Raw genomic sequence first — 22,334 nt, forward strand, 5'->3', positions numbered from 1 at the left:
GAAGACAGTGTGGAAGTAAGGTCCAAGGAAGTTAAGACGTTTGTAAGAGTATAAAGCGAATAAGTCATCACCATGAGAATTGTTTCTGTTGTGGTGGAAGGTTCTGTGTAGGGCGTTGAGGTTAGCTAGAAGGTAGACTGAGATATGTGTGTAATTGAATACTGTGTAGAGATCATGGAGTGGAATGGAAGTGTTGGGTCGAGAGTATGTAGTGCAGAAGATAATGAAGCCGTGTATTGTGTTTACCTTAACTGCTAGAAAGTGTTCGTATTGCCATGAGGTGGCGAGGTATTCGTGTTCGATGGTGTTGCGTATGAGAATGGCGACTCCCTCGTGTCTACTGTCTGGAGACTGTCGTGATGTATACCCGTAATGTCTAATTTTGTATCCGTTGGTGATACATGTGATGTTAGTATCACAACATCGGGTCTCTTCTCTTCGAGAAGTGTGGCAATCAGATAACGGCTACTGTGATAGCTGAGCACGTTGAACTGCAATATCTTAAGCCTTTACGATTTTTGGAAGGTTATCGGCCTTCTGCATCTAGTGTCGATGTAGGCCGTTGACCCAACGTTTGAGTATTTCAATTGTACTATGTTTCTAGTCTTGGGTCGGGGTATATCTGGTGGGGGGAGAGGAGAGGGGAGAGGAGAGAGGAGAGGGAAGGGGAGAGGGGAGGGAGAGGGTCAACGTCGACGATTTGAATGCCGAGTTTGACCGGAGGAGGGTTGTCTGGTGTGGCAAGGTCAGGTTCTGGGGCTCCTCTGGGAGGGTTAGGCGCAGGAAGGGAGGGGGTGGTTGGAGGGGGGGATTGGTGAGTGGAGGTTCGTGGGGGAACTGTCGTGTTGGTGGAAGTTGGGACGGTGGGGGTGGGAGAGGAATCGGTATTTGGAGAGACAGTAGGATTGTGGTGTTGGGTTGGGGGGGTTGTGGATGGAGTTGTGCTAGAGGGTGCGGAGGGGGTATTGGAAGTTGGGAGGGTGACAGGTTGAGTAGTTGGGGGAGAGTTGGAAGTGTTACTGGGGGTCTCCTGGGATATGTTTTCGTTAGGGGACAGGGTGGCGGACGAGACAGGGGTCGGTGAGGGATGGTTGGTGGCGGGGGAGCTGAGGAGTTCAGGTGGAGTTCGTACATTGGGTAGGTTGTTATGAGCAAGAAGCAAATCGAGAATTCTGATGAATTCCGACTTATCTTCCCCGCTCAGGAACAACGCTTTTAGGTAGCACGCATGCATCCTACCTTGTAGGGTGAGGAGGTCTGAAGAATTAGTAGTTGGGATAGGAGAAGCTTGGGTGGCAGGGGGAGGAACAGCAGCAGCAACTGTTGCGTAGAGGTGAGGGTTTGTGGAAGGAGGTGAGTTCGTTTTTTGTGCCTGACGCACTGCGCGGAGCTGCTCCTTCTTACGTGGGCACAGCCCAGATACAGCAACATGTTCACCTTTACAGTTGACACACTTCGCTGCCTGAACCTTGCACTCACGAAAACCATGACCAGTTTCCGCGCATTGACTACAGGTTTGGTGGGGTTCTTTACAGTTCTTAGTCTCATGTCGGTATTTCAGACTTTTGAAACATTGTTGTACGTCGAGATGTTCATCTTTCTTCAGGGATTTTGCAGGCACAGAGATCATGGGGAACAGGACTCCCCGGGAGAGCAGGCGATCGGCCTCGGTCGGGTTTGAACATTGTATCTTTATTGATCTGGAGTTATTCGGTTTATAGACGTTGATGACATTAACGTCATTGTTTTCGCCATTGATGGCTTCAACAATCTCCGAAGGGCTGAGGGACAAGATAGATGCATCAACATTGTAGGCAATGATAGTACATCTAGCTTGAAGGGGCAGCGGTCCTGAACGATTTGGTAGTTTTTTTGTTAGTTTGTTTTTAGCTAGTTCATCAAGGAGAGGCTTAGATAGGATTCTATCTAAATCACTATCTTTGCCCAAGCAAATCTTAAACTGGTATTTGTTCGAGGGGAATTGAATGACCCTAGTAGGACGGATCTCAGTAGTCTTAAAGACTATGGACAGGAGTTCGAACGTGGAAGGAGGGGGGCAATCAGTTTTGAGGGATTTTAGACGTATGTCGGGCGGCATGTTGGTGGCATCAGTGTCCTAGTGCGAGAAAACGTGAGTGAGGGAGGCTCGACGGTCCAAGGTAGGGGAGAGGTAAGAGATAGTGTGAGGGTCTCCACCCCGTCAGGTGAGAACAGGTCCACTCCAGCCTCCACTCCTCAGGAAAATGAGTTTTCCAGAATGGGGTGGGGAAGCTGGGGTAGAGATTGCTCAAGCCAAACGGTCGAGAGATGGATGATAGATGATAAAAAATAGAAAATAAAAAGACATGTGAAGATGGAGTGGAGGCAACGCGGGGGTGTGGGGAGCAGCGAGGGTGGTGAGGGAACAGCCTGCCGGCGTCGTCACCGTAACGGTCTCCCGCGGGAAGGACCAACGCGGGAGGCAACGTTACAATCCACTTCTTTCTTCGGTCTTCTCTCTACTGTCTTCTTTCTTCTGTCTTCGTGGGATCTGGCGGTTAATCCTCCATCAACCACGTGGTTAACACGTGGCCGAGACAGGAGCAGCAAGAACCTTCTCGAATGGCTAGAAAAGATGATGTATACATAGGAACATTCTTATATATACCGGGTCAGATGGACGTTAAAGTAGCAGTTGTACCTTCTGTGCCTATCATCGTGTGCTTTTTGTGAAATGTTCATTTTTCTTTGTATGTATCTTATGGAACATGGACAACACAGCAAGCTCTATCTTATGACACCATTATATCTTACTTTTTTCCCTATATACATAGAGATAATTGTATGAAATTGCCTTCCAACCTTCATCTGGATCAAGTGAGGCAGGGTGGGCGGAGCTTATAGCTTTCCTTCAGCCAATAGGGAGGGAGTTTGTGTCTGCTAGTACACAAAACGTGCTCGCACCACCGAAGACGACATTACCTAATTACTGATACTTAACATAAACAAAACATAGGAATCTCACCCTTACAACTTATCAAACTATATCAAATGCAGCCCTCTCATTGGTAGATCATTGTCAACCAATGGCAAGCACGTTTTCCACCATATATAGAGGCACCGAGGCCCGTTAAACCCCGTTTTCAAACCTCCAGTCTACAAAAAAGGACTTTGACGGGCCTTCCTTTCCACGTTTAACACACCGACCCACTACTACCACAAACACACATTCCCATTACTTGTATACTTTATTTACTTATAATTTCTCGCTGTATCCCGCGTTAGCGAGGCAGCGAAAGAGTGGCCCAAACCCACCCACATCCACATGTATATACATACACGTCCATACACGCAAATATACATACCTATACGTCTCAACGTATACATATATTTACACACACAGACATATCCATATAAACACATGTACATAATTCCTACAGTCTGCCTTCATTCATTCCCACCACAACCCCGCCACAAATGAAATAACAACCCATTCCCCCCGTATGTGCGCGAGGTATCGCTAGGAAAAGACAACAAAGGGCACATTCGTTCACACTCAGTCTCTAGCTATCATGTATAATGCACTGAAACCACAGCTCCCTTTCCATATCCAGGCCCCACAGAACTTTCCATGGTTTACCCCAGACGCTTCACACGCCCTGGTTCGATCCATTGACAGCACGTCGACCCCGGTATACAACATCGTTCCAATTCACTCTATTCTTTGCACGCCTTTTACCCTCCTGCATGTTCAGGCCACGATCACAAAATCTTTTTCATTCCATCTTTCCACCTCCAATTTGGTCTCCCACTTCTCCTCGTTCCCTCCACTTCTGACACATATATCCTCTTGGTCAATCTTTCCTCACTCATTCTCTCCATGTGACCAAACCATTTCAAACCACCCTCTTCTGCTCTCTCAACCACACTTTTTATTACCACACGTCTCTCTTACCCTTACATTACTTACTCGATCAATCCACCTCACAGCACATGTCCTCAAACATCTCATTACCGGCACATCCACCCTCCTCCGCACAACTCTATCTATAGCCCACGCCTTGCAGCCATATAACATTGTTGGTATATATATATATATATATATATATATATATATATATATATATATATATATATATATATATATATATATATATATATATATATATATTTATTTATTTTTTTTATTTTTCTTTTTTATTTTTTTTTTTTTTTATTTTCCAAGGGGGGGAGCGGAGGGGGGGGCCGGGTGGGGATGTTCCCTCGGTGGCCCGGTCCTCTGTTCTTGGCGCTGCCTTGCTGATGCGGGAGATGGCGAATAGTTTGAAAAAAAAAATATATATATATTTTTTTTTTTTTTTTTTTTTTTTTTTTTTTTTTTTTTATACTTTGTCGCTGTCTCCCGCGTTTGCGAGGTAGCGCGAGGAAACAGACGAAAGAAATGGCCCAACCCCCATACACACGTACATACACACGTCCACACACGCAAATATACATACCTACACAGCTTTCCATGGTTTACCCCAGACGCTTCACATGCCTTGATTCAATCCACTGACAGCACGTCAACCCCTGTATACCACATCGCTCCAATTCACTCTATTCCTTGCCCTCCTTTCACCCTCCTGCATGTTCAGGCCCCGATCACACAAAATCTTTTTCACTCCATCTTTCCACCTCCAATTTGGTCTCCCTCTTCTCCTCGTTCCCTCCACCTCCGACACATATATCCTCTTGGTCAATCTTTCCTCACTCATTCTCTCCATGTGCCCAAACCATTTCAAAACACCCTCTTCTGCTCTCTCAACCACGCTCTTTTTATTTCCACACATCTCTCTTACCCTTACGTTACTTACTCGATCAAACCACCTCACACCACACATTGTCCTCAAACATCTCATTTCCAGCACATCCATCCTCCTGCGCACAACTCTATCCATAGCCCACGCCTCGCAACCATACAACATTGTTGGAACCACTATTCCTTCAAACATACCCATTTTTGCTTTCCGAGATAATGTTCTCGACTTCCACACATTTTTCAAGGCTCCCAAAATTTTCGCCCCCTCCCCCACCCTATGATCCACTTCCGCTTCCATGGTTCCATCCGCTGACAGATCCACTCCCAGATATCTAAAACACTTCACTTCCTCCAGTTTTTCTCCATTCAAACTCACCTCCCAATTGACTTGACCCTCAACCCTACTGTACCTAATAACCTTGCTCTTATTCACATTTACTCTTAACTTTCTTCTTCCACACACTTTACCAAACTCAGTCACCAGCTTCTGCAGTTTCTCACATGAATCAGCCACCAGCGCTGTATCATCAGCGAACAACAACTGACTCACTTCCCAAGCTCTCTCATCCCCAACAGACTTCATACTTGCCCCTCTTTCCAGGACTCTTGCATTTACCTCCCTAACAACCCCATCCATAAACAAATTAAACAACCATGGAGACATCACACACCCCTGCCGCAAACCTACATTCACTGAGAACCAATCACTTTCCTCTCTTCCTACACGTACACATGCCTTACATCCTCGATAAAAACTTTTCACTGCTTCTAACAACTTGCCTCCCACACCATATATTCTTAATACCTTCCACAGAGCATCTCTATCAACTCTATCATATGCCTTCTCCAGATCCATAAATGCTACATACAAATCCATTTGCTTTTCTAAGTATTTCTCACATACATTCTTCAAAGCAAACACCTGATCCACACATCCTCTACCACTTCTGAAACCGCACTGCTCTTCCCCAATCTGATGCTCTGTACATGCCTTCACCCTCTCAATCAATACCCTCCCATATAGTTTACCAGGAATACTCAACAAACTTATACCTCTACATATATATATGTATATATATATATGTATATATATGTGTGTATATATATATATATATATGTATATATGTGTATATATGTATATATATATGTATATATATATATATATATATATTCCCTGGGGATAGGGGAGAAAGAATACTTCCCATGTATTCCCTGCGTGTCGTAGAAGGTGACTAAGAGGGAAGGGAGCGGGGGGCTGGAAATCCTCCCCTCTCGTTTTTTTTTTTTAATTTTCCAAAAGAAGGAACAGAGAAGAGGGCCAGGTGAGGATATTCCCTCAAAGGCCCAGTCCTCTGTTCTTAACGCTACCTCGCTATCGCGGGAAATGGCGAATAGTATGAAAAAAAAAAAAATATATATATATATATATATATATATATATATATATATATATATATTAATATATATATATATATATATATATATATATATATATATATATATATATATATATATATATATATATTTATATATAAACACAATAATGGACATACATAGGAAATATTCCATCTAATTTTTTTGTTTAATTTTTTTCGTTTAGGTGTTATCTGTTGGAGTTTCTAGGGCTTTTTATTTTTGGTTGCTTACCCTAGCTTTTGAATTAGTTATTTGATTTGATTGTTAGTTGTTTATTTTGGCTTATTAAGATGTTATTTTCAATATCACTGGCGTTTATCATGGTCAAGCGCCATCTTCACTACATCCTTATACTTATCTCATTTTCAGTATCATTGGCCTCTATCTTGTTAAAAGCTATTTTCACTACTCCTTCATAATCATCATATTTTCAATATCACCAGTGTATTTTTTGGTCAAAGGCCATCTTCACTACATCCTTATAGTCAAGTCACTTTCACAGCACTGAACTCTACCTTAATGAAAATGTATCTTCACTACATCCTCACAGTCATCTCGTTTTCATCATCAGTGGCCTTTATTTGGTCAAGGCCATCTTCACTACATCCTTATAAATATCTTACTTTGGATATGTCTTTCAGATGGATTCCTGATATACCAACTTACATTCAGATATATATATATATATATATATATATATATATATATATATATATATATATATATATATATATATATTTTTTTTTTAAACTATTCGCCATTTCCCGCGTTAGCGAGGTAGCGTAAAGAACAGAGGAATGGGCCTTTGAGGGAATATCCTTACCTGGCCCCCTTCTCTGTTCCTTTTGGAAAATTAAAAAAAAATAATGAGAAGGGAGGATTTCCAGCCCCCCGCTCCCTCCCCTTTTAGTCGCCTTCTACGACACGCAGGGAATACGTGGGAAGTATTCTTTCTCCCCTATCCCCAGGGATAATATATATATATATATATATATATATATATATATATATATATATATATATATATATATATATATTTCTTTCTCTGCATGACTTGGACATTTGTCATGGTCTAAACATGTTGTAGAAATTGCATTTTAAGGGAAATGTACCTAGCGGACTTTTCATGAACGTTGTAAATCATTTTTTGCAAATTATTTTTTTAAGTTTTATATATATATATATATATATATATATATATATATATATATATATATATATATATATATATATATATATATATATATATATATATATAAACATATATCCGAATGTAAGTTGGTATATCAGGAACCCATCTGAAAGGTGAACCTTATATAAACTACATTGCAACTTATATATAAATAGAACCATCAAACTTCACTATATTAGCTTTACTATATTTAAATATAAACAAGGTCTAACCGAGGTTACTTGGTTGAGCAAGACGTGAGAATATCATCAATTGGCCCTCCAGCCCTGGGTTGAAATTGTCGTTCTGACGTATTTCGAGTTCAGTGCTGATACAGGATCATTGATTACAGGACTATCTTGTTAGTCTGTGTAACTTCGCCTGACCCAATCCACGTCTTCAATGGCTTTCTGTTACTACAAACGGGATTACAAAGGAAAGGCTTCCTTTGTTAGTTTCATGAATACCTTCGTTCAAATGAAGGGAAAGACTATTACTATGAAGCGGTACCTTATCAGCAGGAAAGAGCTGCAGCAACGGTATGAAAGTTACTGCAAGATACATAACGAGCCCGTGGCTTCCAACGTAAACATCGGCCGCCATTTGGGTTCACTCGGCATCATGTGTGACACCAAGATTGGACCCGTTGGCAAACAGGAACGATACTATTCTGGTATCATGTGGCTCGATGGCGCAGGATCACCAACTGAAATGCAAAGAAAATGGAGAAAGCCGCCCAAACGTATCATGAAGGCCGTGCAAGAGAAGATCGAGAGGAATCGGTTGAGAGACGATATCGCTCACAGTATATTGAAATTTATACCCAAGACTTCCCCTGATCTCCAGACACAGCCAGTCACAGAGACCACCAGCCCCACTTCCCAGACACAGCCAGTCACAGAGACCACCTGCCCCGCTTCCCAGACACAGCCAGACACACAGCCCACCAGCCCCGTCCCCCACACAGAGCCACAAGATCCTGATATTGAGGAAGCAAATGAATTTCTCGATGATTTTTTGCTTTCACTGGAGAAGAACTGATGAGTTCCTTATAGACAAGAGAAAATGTTAAAAAAGGAATCTATATAAGTTCACTTATGGAGTGAGATCTTTGACGGAGCTGTGCTGCCTATAGCACAGCCTACCAAAGGGTGATCTTTGCTGTCGTGCAGTAACCTCATGAGGGCGGAGTCCGGCTACACTTTCTTTACCGAGGAAAAGATCTCTGCACTAATATTGAGTTTCTCCGTTGGCGTCAGGGTAAACACCCATCCCCCCCGAAGCTTGGTTACCTTTCCGTGGTGGGGGGGACTTCATGGATTGAGCAGTAGCAACCATCGTTGGTTGCTTCTGTTCAATCCATGAACGAAAAACCAAGCATCTTGAACGTAATTGTCGTATAAATTCACTTGGTGTCAAAACTGACGCGAAAGCGGTTGTCTCAATTTTGTCAGAAATGTTTGTGCGTTTCGGCCTGATGGCGGGAGTCGGTTTGGCGCTGTGGTCATGAGGGAATACGAGGAAGATTGGCAACCGTCCCAGAAGTAGCTACAGTGAGGCCCAGCAGCTGTCCCTAATACTGTGGAAGGCACTCATGTAAGGTGTGCAGTGAGGCGCAGCAGTAACAAGGGAAACGGACAACCAAAACAGCAATCTTGATCATCAGGAGGCTATCCAATGCTCAGAGTAGATAAGGACGATTATTGTATGGCTTCGCTCAGAGGATGAAAATCTTAGCCGTGAAAATCAACAAGTAAAATAACTAGTAGTTAGTGGTAGTGAAGTGGAATTACCGTATTTCTGTGGTCTTAATAGTAAAACGAAACTTTTCGTTTTCTCCATCAATCTAGAGGTGTTGTAGACCACCATCCTTAAGGTTGTAAGGTAATGGTAACTACAAGGTTATGACCTCAGCAAATTTGTGATGGAAAGTGCAGGAAACGTGGTAATGTATATAATATAAATTGTATAGTTGTATAATAAATGTGTAAAAAAAATTTTGTCTTCTCTGTTCCCGTTCATTAATTCAAATACAGGTAAGTTTTCTCTCTAAGGAGGTGGGATAAGCTACGTGCACTCGGCTTGTAAATGTGGTGACTTTCCCTTCATTACCACAATGGTGTGCTGAACTGAAGATGTAGAATTCCGTAGACGAAACTAAGATAGGAAATCAATCTACATCAAAAATTGAAGGCGCCACTCTGTGTGTGTGTGTGTGTGTGTGTGTGTGTGTGTGTGTGTGTGTTTGTGTGTGTACTACTTTAATCATTATCACGTGAGTCTTTTGAGGAAGGATTTGTACACTCGTGTTGCCCCGTCTCTTAACCTTGTAAATGTAAAATATGTTTTCACTCCTGTGTGTGCGCTCACACACACACACACACACACACCCACACACACACACACATAACCTATAATATTATCTAGTATTTTCTTCAGACGGATATCTTACACCTTCATTATAAAAGCCAAAGAAAAATTTATAAAAACATATACATATATTTACACACGTGTAGATATATGTTATGTATTGAAATGTGGCGGAAAAATTCTTTATTTATTAACAAACGTGATTGAGGACGTAAAGAATCTGGTACAAACATAATGGTTATTGTGATAAATGATTTATTTATGGTAAATACGTATTGTGTTGCATTATAATGGTTGTTCAGAACCAAGGTTTTTAAACCTGAATCAGTGAAATACTATCAGAAATAGAAAACCTGTTAAACATAAACATTTATTGTGATTAACCACAGAATATATTTTCCTCTGGGTATGTAAAAGAAAATACAGTACAGGGAGCTAGTTTGAGGAAGAGTATTTCATATTTTAACAAAATATTTACCTGTAATAGCGTCCCTTATCTTTCGTCATCATTTCTTATGTTTACTATCAAGAAATGTCTTTTATCTAACACAAAAATTCTGTCTAGGTATTTGATTAATGTTGTCCAAGGATGAGCTACATGCCACACGTGGTCAGGTCACAGTGGTGGTGGTCAGGTCAGTGGGCGGTGTGTGTTTGTGTGTGTGTGTGTGTAGCCCCTGTGTTCATGTTGGCCACAGCCACCCACCGGCCGGTGGTCAAGTCAGTGGGCGGTGTGTGTGTGTGTGTGTGTGTGTGTGTGTGTGTAGCCCCTGGGTTCACGTTGGCCAATGCCACCCACTGGCCGGTGGTCAGGTCAGTGGGCGGTGTGTAGCGCCTGGGTTCATGTTGGCCACAGCCACCCACCGGCCGGTGGTCAGGTCAGTGGGCGGTGTGTAGTCCCTGGGTTCATGTTGGCCACAGCCACCCACCGGCCGGTGGTCAGGTCAGTGGGCGGTGTGTGTGTGTGTGTGTGTGTGTAGCCCCTGGGTTCATGTTGGCCACAGCCACCCACCGGCCAGCCGGGCGGTAGTTTATAACTAAGACTGGTAGTTTCACATGCCACTTGGAGTGTCCCTCACTACAGAACTTGAGCAGCTCTTATCCTGAGGTGGAGCAGTTGATCCTCTCCACCAGGCTGGTACACTTGGTCTGCACCAGGTGGCTCCCTCCTGGTCATCCTGAGTGGTTGGTTGCTGTGTTGGATTTAATGACCATTGACTTGTGAAGGTCATTAGGCCAACCATCATTTTATCATCTGATAAAACATGAAGCAACGCCAAATATTACATGATCCACCTGAACTATTGAGAATGATGAAGTCTGATATTGTTACGTTACGTCATCCAATCTTGCCACTCACATGTTACGGTAATCACGACTACATACATAGTGTTGTTACGACTGATATTACTGTATGTACTGTAGTAAAGTACTGTGGTTATGTGGATAACATGTGGACGTCAGAGGAGGCAAGAGCATCATCAGAGACAAATTCTCTATTCTATGTTGTATCTTCAATTTTGTCTGCTGTGATCAACACACTTTATCCACCAAGATATTATCTTGCTCTTTCTTTCCATCATTCTTTAGTATTAAAGATTTTGTTCTCTAAAGCAAGATAGAATTTATCAATAATTTTTAATGTCATCTTGGGTCCAGGTAATGTTAGGTAGCGGTCATACAAGTTGTCCATGACCTTCATCATGTGGGTTGGGAAGGAGTCAGGAGGTGTGGCGTTGTACTCGGTGTACCACTTGCCAAGTTGGTCAGTGTGTATACCATGGAAGTTGCAGGGGAATCATCAGTCTGTATGTTAACAATTAGGTTGAGCAAATAACACTTGGCCTCAGTGAAGGTAGAATGTTTTCCCACCAGACTGCATCCATTAATACGACTTAGATCAGAAGATCTAGCCTTAGGTAATTTGTTAGATCGAGATTATCAAAGCCTTTCATCATTTTTAATCTTTGTACTTCGTGACCATCTCTGTTTTAAGTTGTTACGTTGACGTATGATAAATCTAATATGGAGAACAAATTTAGGAGGAAACCTGGCAAAGCTACATATGAGTGATTTTACCGTTTGCAAGTAAACTACGATTTTGTAAAAACGAATAGCATCTATGTTGTGTATAGAAAACGTAACTCCTTAGCTGCATTCTCTATGAATGTCATCAAAAGTAAAACATAGACAAGGGAAGGAATGAGGCTTGACGATACGAAACATCACTCAATCGTGTCCTGCCTGCCCAGACACTACCTCGCCACACCACTGGCCATAACTTCATCAACACATTGCTTACTACGTCAAGGTCATCCACACATTTTGCCTGGCTTGAACAACCGCTTGGCATTCATGAACCGCTGAATGTTTACACTTTCTGATTATCTGTAGTAGCTGATGCAGTTGCAAGATAGACTATTAAACCATTTTCTTACAATACTCGCTGGTAAGGAGACAATTTTCACAAAACACAGAGGTAACACTGCCTAATAAACGGGCTTAAGAACAATTGTACGAACATAGGGTCACATTGGTACATCCACAAGGCACCAGTGGTCTGGGTGGCCTGAAATAGATTTGGGACCAAGAAGGATGATGGGTGTAGGGAGTAAACCTACCACAGACCATCATTAATTATGAAGAGTTGACAATGGTTACCTCCAGCCATAATCTATAAATCAATAGACAAATGTTAATGCAAACAAAGCAAGAATTAAACAAGCAGGAAACACAATCCAATGTACCATTTTGCGATAGTTATGTCAATTTGTCGCATCTGTTGACTACCTGACGTGGTCTTACGTCTCACCTTTAGTAACGTCTGCGAATTTCGTTGTAGTGAAACTCATGCGACCCGAGAGTCAATGTTAGTGATACACAAGAGGAAGAAATACAACTCCGAAGGTATAAAACAGTTGTGGACACACCAAACGCTTGACAAATATTCCTTAGTGGATGACAGAAAACACAAAGAGATCGTCCTTGTAAACTTATGATGAGGTTTGCTTGAAGAGTCTCCCTTCGTCATTGTCGTCCACAGTGTCCAGGTGCAGCCAGGGTCGTCATCATGTTGGACGTCCCCAGTGTCCAGGTGCAGCCAGGGTCGTCATCATGTTGGACGTCCCCAGTGTCCAGGTGCAGCCAGGGTCGTCATCATGTTGGACGTCCAGAGTGTCCAGGTGCAGCCAGGGTCGTCATCATGCTGCCCGTCTCTGCATCGCCTGATCCGTGGTGCACCGGTGGGTCGGTGGCTGTCGTGACATGGTAATGTTACCGTCATATTCCGCGTCTCATCTCACGTCTGTCCAGGTGGGCTAAGCTCGTCTGGTCTGAATGAACCATATACAAGTAAGGCGTATCACTGTTGTGAGTCTCAGTACATATGGAGGCAATATGGTTGTGCAGTCTCTCTCTCTCTCTCTCTCTCTCTCTCTCTCTCTCTCTCTCTCTCTCTCTCTCTCTCTCTCTCTCTCTCTCTCTCTCACAGAGAGAGAGAGAGAGAGAGAGAGAGAGAGAGAGAGAGAGAGAGAGAGAGAGAGTTAAAGGGTATATGCATCGCATTTTGATGATTTAACAATCATATGTAATACAAAATATATGCTTCTTCCAAAAATTTCCTGGAAATTGGTTGAGGTAGAGCGGAGGTATCGTGACAAAGTTGTGTGTCACACAAGAACGAGTTTTCTAATTGGTTGAGGTAGAGCGGAGGTATCGTGGCAAAGTTGTGTGTCACACAAGAACGAGTTTTCTAATTGGTTGAGGTAGAGCGGAGGTATCGTGGCAAAGTTGTGTGTCACACAAGAACAAGTTTTCTAATCGCCTGGTTTTACTGGCGGCCTCGTTGTGACGTCACTACATCAACACCGACATTTTGATTTAAAAGTTAATTGCAAGATGACTTTGCTCCGCTGTGTGTGTGTTTTCAATACTTTTCGTGTTTGTAATGTTATTTCGTTTGTATTCTATAGTTAATAACTTTGTAGTGAGTTTAGTTTCGTTGCTGTAGTTGTAGTATAGTGATTTATAGCTTGTATTTGAACTAAATCAGATGAGCAGTGTTGAGGATGACCCTGGGCCATTTTCATGTGGTAATGCAGAAGGGAGTGACCACAGGCAGGCAGTAGTGGTGTTTACCAAGCCATTCCCAACACCATCGTACTGGCTACCTCTGTGTAATGTACCACATACCTCTGTTGAAAAAGAAATAGAGAATTTCACTGAATTGCAGACTGGGCTGTTAATGTGCATCTTTCTAAATTGTTTTATTTTGTCTTCGTTAAGAATTTCTTCTTGTGTTTGATGTGCATTGTTTTGAGAATTCTTTGTTATATAACAAAACATGTTCTGTATCTACTGTTTCCTGTCTTTATTTAGATAAGTATTTTTGTTATTGATTTTATGACTATGTTGTTTTGCTGTAACATTTATAGACTTTTTTTGCTATTTGATAATGTTTTTCTTCTTGTTATTCTATACCAATGTGTACAATTCTATTACGTAGCAATGTTTTTCTTGTTATTTTATACAAATGTGCACAATTTTGTTCTGTTAAAGATTTTTGGACGCATTGATTTGTTTTATTGTTGTCTTTGTTGTTGTTGTTGTTGTATTACTTTAGTTAATTAAGTGATTCCTGGTACGTGCCACTATCTAGCTGGGGGCGAATGTTGAGTTGCTTTCGGCCCTAGATGATGGGCCCCATCTTAGATGTTGCCTTAAATGTTCCCTTTAGCAACAATAATGCTATACAGAATATCTTAATCAGGAATTCACCAGAAAATTCTCTTGGTTGCATCTATAAAGTGCCATGTGGAAATTGTGATGAATTTTATGTTGGGCAGACTGGTAAGGATCTTTCTGTTAGACTTAAGCAACATGAATATAGTATAAGAACGGAACAAGAATCAAATGCCTTGTTTAATCACGTTAAAAACTATGATCATTGTATTGACTGGAGTAATGCCATCTCAGTTATTAACTCTGACTCTATTACCACAAGAAATATCATTGAATCTTCTTTTATTAAATACACGATGAATTATAATCTTGATATTAGTGATGGTCTATACAAATTAGATAACTTTATTGTTGATAGAATTTGCAAAATGATAAGTTTATGATACACGCGTTGTCTGTCTTGGACAATCACATGTTTACCATATGGCGTCCTAGCTACGTCTCTTCGATATATATCAACTGACTGTTATATTTCTCTCTTGTGTCTCCCCTGATGATGTGATTATTACACGAAAGTGCACTTGGGAACTTATCGTGTTTCATTTTCCATGTGGACTCATAGGAATATATATACACATGTACATATTCTTACCTTGCTTGCCTTTATCCATTATCGGCGCTACTCCGTGTGTGTGTGTGTGTGTGTGTGTGTGTGTGTGTGTGTGTGTGTGTGTCTGTCTGTCTGTCTGTCTGTCTATTTGTCTGCATACGTATCTTCTGCATATCGTGGAAGGCGACTGAGGGTTGGGAACTGGGGGGGTTGGAAATCTTCCCCTTCTGTATTACTTTTCAAATGAAGGAATAGAGGAAGGAGCCCAGCTAAGTTTCCCTCTAGGATTCATTCACTTATTCCTGACGCTACCTTGTTCTTGCGGGAAATGGCAAACAAATATGAAAAATAGAGTATGAAAGACAAAGACAGTGGCCAAGTGTAATGTGTTCTGTGTCCTTGATAACCATTTGATGTGACTCATTCAGATAAGGTCCAAAACGCCAGTTGTGAAGATGTACAAAGGATAATAGAACGATGTACGTACGTACGTACGTAGTGTGAGTATCTTGACTGATAGAAAGTATTGAAAGCGGCAGGAAGTAGTGAGATATTGTATTGTGCTTCGTACAAGACTGGCGGGCGACTCCGTCCTTCGTGCTGTGCCACACACAGTCTGGTGATTGTCGGGATGTGTAGCCATAATGTTTGATCTTATGACCATTAGTGATACATCATGTGATGTTTACTATCACAACATCGGCTTCTTCCTCCTCCTCCAGGAGAGTGGCAATCAGGTGGCTGTTATTGTGGTAGCCCGGCACGTGCAATTGTAAGATTTCAAGCAATATTGAGAAAATGGGATACATTATAAAGACTTCCATAATTTCTCTAATTCTTCCCCAAATTCATGTGGACCTGCAACGCTGAAAATGTTTAAATACCGCTGGTGTAGAGGGAGGGAGAGGGAGGCCTGGGATGAGAGTGAGGCTTTGTAGGAGAGAAAGGCTCGGGATGAGAGAGGTTGAACACAAGATGTGTGGCCGGAGAGTGAGGCTTTGAAGGAGAGAGAGGCTTGTATGAGATAGGCTGGGCATGAAAGAGGCTTGGCAGGAGAGTGAGGTTTCGAAGTTGAGAGAAGCTTGGGATGAGAGAAAGCTAAACATGAGAGAGACTTGTGGTGGGATATGCTGGACACGAGAGACCTTTGATAGAGAGTAAGGCTGTGGAAGAGGAATAAACTTTGTATAAGAGAGGATGAAAAGGAAGGGAAGGCTTGGGATGAAGGTTAGGTTGAACACGAGAGAGAGGCCTGGGATGAGAGAGGCGGGAAAAGAGAGAGCCTTTAGGGGAGAGAGAGGCAGTGAACGAGAGAGAGGATTGGAATGGGAGATGCTGGAAACGAGATAGGTTAGGAGAGAGAGAGAGAGAGAGAGAGAGAGAGAGAGAGAGAGAGAGAGAGAGAGAGAGAGAGAGAGAGAGAGAGAGAGAGAGGAGACTCTGTGAGAGAGACTGGACACGAGAGAAAGGCTTAAGATGTGAGAAAAGCTGTGAAGGAAATAGAGGCTTAGGGTAAGACACTGTGACGGAGAAAGATAATTGTCATGAAAGTTAGGATGGACTCGAGAGAGAGAGGCTTGGGACGAGAGTCAGGCTGGACAGGAGAGAGAGGCTTGGGACGAGAGTCAGGCAGGACAGGAGAGAGAGGCTTGGGACGAGAGTCAGGCAGGACAGGAGAGAGAGGCTTGGGACGAGAGTCAGGCCTCTGTTATGGCTTTAGCTTCTGTTGAATTCTTTATAAAATTAAGAACACGACATATGTAGACAGAATTGGCCAAACTCACCTCAATCTGCTACCGTCCACCAGACTGGCCCAGGAAATACGTATAAATGAGATTGTATCATCCCAAACTCGTTTTAATGGTTAATGATAATCCCGGGTTATATATATGATTCGACTATTATTAACATAAGTGTAAACATGGCAGATGATATTCAGTGTACAAAATAACTGCTCTGGTTCTGTGTCGTGGCTTCACCAACTACCGAGTTCGCCCTAACATAAGCAATATATATTTTGACGTCCCTTTATCCCAATATCATTTCTTACGTTTATTTCCAGCAAAAATGTTTTGTATCTGATATTGAAATTTGGTGTAAGTACTTGTTGATGGTTCATCAGCAAGACGTTGTATCTTTGTTATTAAAGTTCATTTCATACAATAGATCATGTTTTACATAACTGTGTCTCTCCATACAGGTGGTACACTTCTCGGATAAAGATATATTTTTAAGAAATACGTTCTATCTAACATAGATATTATGTCTTCTATAAATATCTTTAAAAGTTCTCGTGTGGGACGATGCTTTAGAGTTTTGTATTAAAGTTTATCACTTGTAACTGATCAAGTATTACAAAGTTGTGTTTCTTCTTTTCTTCAACAGTATTGTCCACATTATCTGCCAAGTAGAGTGGGTGAGAGCAGTATTGTCCACATTATCTGCCAAGTAGAGTGGTTGAGAGCAGTATTGTCCACATTATCTGCCAAGTAGAGTGGTTGAGAGCAGTATTGTCCACATTATCTGCCAAGTAGAGTGGTTGAGAGCAGTATTGTAGAGACGTAGTGTCACAGTTGGTTTGATCAAGTCCAGGACTTGGCGCCTCCATAATGACAACTTGTTGGTTATTTCCTTGTAATTATCTGTATGTCTTGTAACGTTGACCACCACACTAATGTGTGAGTTACTGATGTCTTCATAAACAGCCTGGGAAGGACCCAGTCTTCTGTTGATGTTGGAATTCCTTTGTATTTCCACAGGAGGCGATGCTGATCCTAAGTCAAGGTATTTCACAATCTAGGATTCCTTATGCCTTCTAGTTACTTATGTTTGGTATCTGATTCCATCCCAACACTCGATATTTATAATGTGTAATTCTGTTTATCTTGATCACATCAATATAATCAATGGAAGTGCAGAGCATTTCTCAACATAGCTGCTCCACTCTGTCACATAATGCCATACAAAATGTGTTACCGGACTCCACCCGTAAGTGGTTACACCGGGAATGACAAGTCATCTTCGGCGAGGCGGTATCGTTGGTAAAGGAAGCAAAGACATGGTACAGTCCAGTCAATAATCTTGCTGCAGAGATGTGTACCATACCCTGCTCCTGCATGGAGTGCAGCCAGGAAGGTGTAGGAGGCACATGGATGTTGTCCTGGGGTTGTGTAGTTATGATGATATTGTTCAAACCACCAACAACCATTTCTCAAGGTTTGGTGACCTAATGGTGGTCAGTGGAAGTGTAAATGTCTTCGTTATATGTACAATGGATCACGGTACACAGGGGGTCCCAGGCTGGCCTACACACAACTGCTCATGTTGTGGTGTGTGTGTGTGTGTGTTGGCCAGACGGGCAGCCAGCCGGACCTTAACGTAATATGAAGGAGAGGATGGAGGAGGAGGTGGTCCACTATGATGATAAACATGCTGAGTTCTGGCAACGTGTCGTCTATGGTGACGAAAACACCTTCACCTCAGATGGTCATCCACAAACATAACATTATGTTGGCCCTAACACCAGGCTACTCTCTCTCTCTCTCTCTCTCTCTCTCTCTCTCTCTCTCTCTCTCTCTCTCTCTCTCTCTCTCTCTCTCTCTCTCTCTCTCTCTCTCTCTCTCTCTCTCTCGTGGCTGTCTATTCCTAACAATATGTGCCTCAGCTTCATCCATATCCATAGATTGGTGTTGTCTGTAGGTTGGAGAATGCCTCACTACTGCAACGTAACTGAACGTCAAACAAATTGAAGGAAATACGTAACTACCTGCAGCCTTGTTATCCCACAACATAGTAACTACCTGCAGCCTTGTTATCCCACAACATAGTAACTATCTGAAGCCTTGTTATCCCACAACATAGTAACTACCTGCGCCTTGTTATCCCACAACATAGTAACTACCTGCAGCCTTGTTATCCCACAACATAGTAACTACCTGCAGCCTTGTTATCCCACAACATAGTAACTACCTGCAGCCTTGTTATCCCACAACATAGTAACTACCTGCAGCTTTGTTATCCCACAACATAGTAACTACCTGCAGCCTTGTTATCCCACAACATAGTAACTACCTGCAGCTTTGTTATCCCACAACATAGTAACTACCTGCAGCCTTGTTATCCCACAACATAGTAACTACCTGCAGCCTTGTTATCCCACAACATAGTAACTACCTGCAGCCTTGTTATCCCACAACATAGTAACTACCTGCAGCCTTGTTATCCCACAACATAGTAACTACCTGCAGCCTTGTTATCCCACAACATAGTAACTACCTGCAGCCTTGTTATCCCACAACATAGTAACTACCTGCAGCTTTGTTATCCCACAACATAGTAACTACCTGCAGCCTTGTTATCCCACAACATAGTAACTACCTGCAGCCTTGTTATCCCACAACATAGTAACTACCTGCAGCCTTGTTATCCCACAACATAGTAACTACCTGCAGCCTTGTTAGGTTTCTACTGTATATATGTCACACAGTCGTAAGTAGTTTAACATATTGACATGATTCACCAACACCTACACAAACATTAATGATCAATAAAACCTCCATCATGATGTGGTATGTTTGACATACACACTTCACTATCACTTATACCGTCACAGTGGACGAGTCTGAAGGATTAATTATCGTGCCCTGGCAACCTACCGGACGCACCGGCAGGTTGCCAGGGCACGATAATTAAACCTTCAGACTCGTCCAGCAGCACGACTATAGAAGGGTTAATGATGTGTGGCGACTGTATGATGGGCTTTATGTTTCACACACGAGGCACAACATGTGGTGGTCAGCCACGAGCAGGAGTGGATGTGTCACTGCTGGATGATTGTTGGCCTGGATGATGAAGGTCACCCACGAGCAGGAGTGGATGTGTCACTGCTGGATGATTGTTGGCCTGGATGATGATGGTCAGCCACGAGCAGGAGTGGATGTGTCACTGCTGGATGATTGTTGGCCTGGATGATGATGGTCAGCCACGAGCAGGAGTGGATGTGTCACTGCTGGATGATTGTTGGCCTGGATGATGAAGGTCAGCCACGAGCAGGAGTGGATGTGTCACTGCTGGATGATTGTTGGCCTGGATGATGAAGGTCAGCCACGAGCAGGAGTGGATGTGTCACTGCTGGATGATTGTTGGCCTGGATGATGATGGTCAGCCACGAGCAGGAGTGGATGTGTCACTGCTGGATGATTGTTGGCCTGGATGATGATGGTCAGCCACGAGCAGGAGTGGACGTGTCACTGCTGGATGATTGTTGGCCTGGATGATGATGGTCAGCCACCAGCAGGAGTGGATGTGTCACTGCTGGATGATTGTTGGCCTGGATGATGATGGTCAGCCACGAGCAGGAGTGGATGTGTCACTGCTGGATGATTGTTGGCCTGGATGATGATGGTCAGCCACGAGCAGGAGTGGATGTGTCACTGCTGGATGATTGTTGGCCTGGATGATGATGGTCAGCCACGAGCAGGAGTGGATGTGTCACTGCTGGATGATTGTTGGCCTGGATGATGATGGTCAGCCACGAGCAGGAGTGGATGTGTCACTGCTGGATGATTGTTGGCCTGGATGATGATGGTCAGCCACGAGCAGGAGTGGATGTGTCACTGCTGGATGATTGTTGGCCTGGATGATGATGGTCAGCCACGAGCAGGAGTGGATGTGTCACTGCTGGATGATTGTTGGCCTGGATGATGAAGGTCAGCCACGAGCAGGAGTGGATGTGTCACTGCTGGATGATTGTTGGCCTGGATGATGATGGTCAGCCACGAGCAGGAGTGGATGTGTCACTGCTGGATGATTGTTGGCCTGGATGATGAAGGTCAGCCACGAGCAGGAGTGGATGTGTCACTGCTGGATGATTGTTGGCCTGGATGATGAAGGTCAGCCACGAGCAGGAGTGGATGTGTCACTGCTGGATGATTGTTGGCCTGGATGATGAAGGTCAGCCACGAGCAGGAGTGGATGTGTCACTGCTGGATGATTGTTGGCCTGGATGATGATGGTCAGCCACGAGCAGGAGTGGATGTGTCACTGCTGGATGATTGTTGGCCTGGATGATGAAGGTCAGCCACGAGCAGGAGTGGATGTGTCACTGCTGGATGATTGTTGGCCTGGATGATGAAGGTCAGCCACGAGCAGGAGTGGATGTGTCACTGCTGGATGATTGTTGGCCTGGATGATGAAGGTCACCACGAGCAGGAGTGGATGTGTCACTGCTGGATGATTGTTGGCCTGGATGATGATGGTCAGCCACGAGCAGGAGTGGACGTGTCACTGCTGGATGATTGTTGGCCTGGATGATGAAGGTCAGCCACGAGCAGGAGTGGATGTGTCACTGCTGGATGATTGTTGGCCTGGATGATGATGGTCAGCCACGAGCAGGAGTGGATGTGTCACTGCTGGATGATTGTTGGCCTGGATGATGAAGGTCAGCCACGAGCAGGAGTGGACGTGTCACTGCTGGATGATTGTTGGCCTGGATGATGAAGGTCAGCCACGAGCAGGAGTGGATGTGTCACTGCTGGATGATTGTTGGCCTGGATGATGAAGGTCAGCCACGAGCAGGAGTGGACGTGTCACTGCTGGATGATTGTTGGCCTGGATGATGAAGGTCAGCCACGAGCAGGAGTGGATGTGTCACTGCTGGATGATTGTTGGCCTGGATGATGATGGTCAGCCACGAGCAGGAGTGGATGTGTCACTGCTGGATGATTGTTGGCCTGGATGATGATGGTCAGCCACGAGCAGGAGTGGATGTGTCACTGCTGGATGATTGTTGGCCTGGATGATGATGGTCAGCCACGAGCAGGAGTGGACGTGTCACTGCTGGATGATTGTTGGCCTGGATGATGAAGGTCAGTGGTGTCGGATGATGGTTTACCACAGTCATATATGTTCCGATCCTGAATACTGAAAACAAAGGCTCCGCCGGGAATCGAACCCGGATTAGCTGTTTACTAGATAGATGTGCTAACCACTACACCACGGAGCCACTTGTCAGTGGCGGAAAAATTTCTTATTTATTAACAAACGTGACTGAGGACTTAAAGAATCTGGTACAAAAATAATGGTTATTGTGATAAATGATTTGTTTATGATAAATATGTATTGTGTTGCATTATAATGGTTGTTCAGAACCAAGATCCTTAAACCTGAATCCTAAAAGATTAAAGAATAAAAAAGTTGTGAAAAACATAAACATATATATAAACAAACCACAGAATATATTTTCCTTGGGATATCTAAAAGAAAATGCAATACAAGGAGCTAGTTTAAGGCAGGAGGATTTGATCTTT

At 43.2% G+C, this 22,334-nt stretch overlaps 1 non-coding gene across 1 annotated transcript; it reads right to left on the reverse strand.

Annotated features, from left to right (window-relative positions):
- Nucleotides 1-21,958: 21,958 nt before the first annotated feature.
- On the reverse strand, nucleotides 21,959-22,030 carry TRNAT-AGU (transfer RNA threonine (anticodon AGU)). Its single transcript has one exon. It is a non-coding gene; the product is annotated as a tRNA-Thr (tRNA).
- Between the last annotated feature and the right edge of the window lie 304 nt (nucleotides 22,031-22,334).

This window comes from Panulirus ornatus, chromosome 70 (genome assembly GCF_036320965.1).
Source record: "Panulirus ornatus isolate Po-2019 chromosome 70, ASM3632096v1, whole genome shotgun sequence".
In the NCBI taxonomy this organism is placed as follows: Eukaryota; Metazoa; Arthropoda; class Malacostraca; order Decapoda; family Palinuridae; genus Panulirus; species Panulirus ornatus.